Consider the following 3190-nt stretch of genomic DNA (forward strand, 5'->3'; position numbering starts at 1 on the left):
AATGTGGCCAATGAGCCAGTAATCTACATCACCTCCTGCTGTACCTACTGATCTATTTTCATAGCCATTACACACAAAATTTTTTACTGGTTATTTAAAAAGACATCTATCTTACAGCTCTTCAAAGAAAGCAGCCTTTCTGTTTTCTTTCATGGCTTCAGAAAAAAAGGGTTTTTACTCTCAGTTCAGTTATGAAGTGCATCATTGAAATAATTTGATCATTTCAACATTCAGATTGGTGTGGCATTTCTTTCTTTGCTAATCTTCTAAAAGCTTTATTATTTTGCTGTTTTGTATGTTTTCCTAGCTGATTTTACCTTATATTGTTCCTTTTCTTCAGCAAATGAAAAATAAGCAAGTAAGTATTGTTACAGTAAATTGAAATTTTTGTGGGGCAACTGAAGGGTCTTGTTTTCTGTGTTTACTCGGAGTTACTTGACAAGAACCTACTCTACCTCATAGAATGCATACTAGACAGTTTGCATTATTGTAAGAAATCATAACATGCTGCTGCCACACCGAATTCTGGTTATCTCAAATCTGTCTAGGCATACAAAGTCACCGGTATGAAACCAACTGAAATACTTTTCAGTCTGCTCTAGGTTGATAACAGCTGTAGATGGTTTATCAAGCAGTTCAGTTTTCAAGTGCTGTCATAGAAACATTAAACTGTTGCCATGAAATAGAATGAGGGCTGCATGATTCCGAGAGAAGATAATAAATATTTTTCTTGTGATTTCTTAAATTTACAAAAGCAGCTTTCCTTTTGGTGAGTGAAAATAAACATGAGAATCAAAATCTGCTCTTGAGATCTGTTAAAATTCTTTTTAAAATCTTTAGAGAGCATGCTTTCTCAAAGCTGTTTTCTTTGTTATCCTAGGTTAAATCCTGGTTCTTGGTACCAGCTGTGTTTGTTACTAAAACTACAATAAAGACATAGAATAAATCCTAATAGCTCACAAGCAAAGACAAATCCCCTCCTTAATTTAAACAGATACTTCTTTACTCTGTTCTGTGGAATTCCAGTGGGATGGTTTCAACTCTTTAAGAACTTTTGAAAGAACCGCAGAAACATGTGTCCATGTGGAATGCTCTCAGATGCACCATTTTGTGGTTTTCCCCTTAGTTCAAGTCCTGCATGTGCATTGCACTGAAATAGTTAAGTTCCAAGTGTATGAAAATAATTTTATAACTACACGCTTTTTTAAAAGATGGGGATGTGGGTTTTCTACATCTGCTAATGGGTTTTGTGGCTGTAATGCTATGGCAATGCACAAGGCTCTTGTTATGTGGCAGCTTAAGTTCAAATAACACAATCCTCCTTGTATTAGTGAACTGTCTTTTAAAATTCCTAAAAATAATCTAGTATATGGTTAAAATTTTAATCTGCAATTTGTATAAATCTGTATTTTAAGTTTGGAAAGGTAAGTAGTACTTGACATCTGTCATTTAACTATTTTCCTGTTGTACTTATCAAATGATACTATCACACGTGTTCATCTTTATTTTATTTCTTTTAAAGCATGGTTTACCCAACTGGCTTTTTTCCTTGACATTATTCTTTCACTTTTTGTTTTTTTTCTGTTACACAAATGGAATGCACTGAAAAAAGCCTGACATTTGTTTTCTCTCAGCTCCTGTTAGCATACTAAAATTACTCTTTTTTTAGAAACAATAAGTTATGTAATGTGTTTGTACAGCTACGCATAGCAATGGATGGACAGTGATATTCCAGTTATTGATAACTTTGATTCCTATTAAAATTAGTTAAGTTTCTGATATTTTGAAGAGATTTTATAGCTTTGGAGGCAGCATGAGACAGCTTTCATTCAGAAACTGACAAGTTAAAAGAATGGTGCTGGTTTGTATCAGACTTGTTTGAGAATGTACAGTTTTCCTTGCAATGTACTATCCAATTCTTTACTTAGAGTGTTTTAGTGGTAGAGATAGATAGTGGATAGATATGGAGCTAAGAATAGCATACTTAGCATAATTGTACATTATTTCCTTTTTTTTTTAAATTTAAATATCACAATAAACAGTTTACATCTAGGTACTAGAGCTAAATACAGTTGTTTCTTTTGAGGAAGCCAAATTATTTCATGTTTTTCTCATTTTCGCTAGTGTTATTTTGTCATGTCTTCAGTAGTTCTGCTGCTTTCCCTATAATCATATGCAAGTATTTCTGAGATATAGATACTAACAAATGCATGTGAGAACTTAAGACTGAAGTTGCGTGTGATACTTAATATTAAATTGTGTCAGTTACCACAGTGTTAATATTACTTGACTTTCCCTGGTTCATTCTCTGCTTTTGTGAATGTAACTGTCCCGTTTGGGTGGGCTCAATTTTAAAGAATCTTTCCTCATATTCAACACAAGGCTGAAGGGAATGCTTTCATTCACGGATGAAAAAGGTCTGTATGCTCTAATGAAAATATCAAGCTATGGTAAAATATGGAGTGTTTAATGACAAGTGACAGCTTCAATAAAAACTCCTTTCCTTAGAAGAGCCCTCTGCTTATAGCCTCCCTCTCTCAAGGATTTCAACATTTTGATTTCCTGAAAGTAAAATTTACCCGGGACCACATTTTAGTTTGTTAGCTAAGGAGACCTGTCTTCTGTAGATGCTCTAAAGGGCACTGCCTTCTAATTGATTAAAACAAAATATTAAACTTGAGAGGAACATAGATTATTTTTTTTATACAACCATTGTTGGCTTTGGGGTCAGGACACAGAAGCACCAATTTCAGATAATTTTGGTCTTGGTGGTTTTGGCTGGAATTAATAATATGACATCATGAAATGCTTAAAAATATATGATCTGCATGTTCTTTGGTTGACCGTCTGCAATCCAGTCAAATAAACATGCTCCCAAGCACATATTCCACTCCTCCTCTCTCTGTCCCTAACAGGCATGTGGTTTCTTTCTTCCTGAGTTCAGTAACAAAATGTTCGTTTATTCAGAAAGCTCTGATGATGGAAATTCGGTATTTTGGGGAGTGGGGGAAGAATGAAAACCATAATGTCTCAATTCTAGTGAGTTGGATAAATGGGTTTCCAAATTTGTCTTTTCCTCCTGAGTTCCCTTAAACCTCAACTCTCTAGAGATCTGAGAGGTTAACGAGTGTCTGGTCTATAAACAGTATGAAAAAAGAGGGTCTTGGACTGGAGTAGAATTTTTTTTCTT

General features: G+C 34.5%; 1 protein-coding gene across 2 annotated transcripts in view; it reads left to right on the forward strand.

Annotated features, from left to right (window-relative positions):
* The window catches only part of LOC100542571 (zinc finger protein OZF-like), a 1148434-nt gene that overhangs the window by 400918 nt on the left and 744326 nt on the right, over positions 1 to 3190 (forward strand). The window lies entirely within an intron of this gene.

This window comes from Meleagris gallopavo, chromosome 1 (genome assembly GCF_000146605.3).
Source record: "Meleagris gallopavo isolate NT-WF06-2002-E0010 breed Aviagen turkey brand Nicholas breeding stock chromosome 1, Turkey_5.1, whole genome shotgun sequence".
Taxonomy (NCBI): Eukaryota; Metazoa; Chordata; class Aves; order Galliformes; family Phasianidae; genus Meleagris; species Meleagris gallopavo.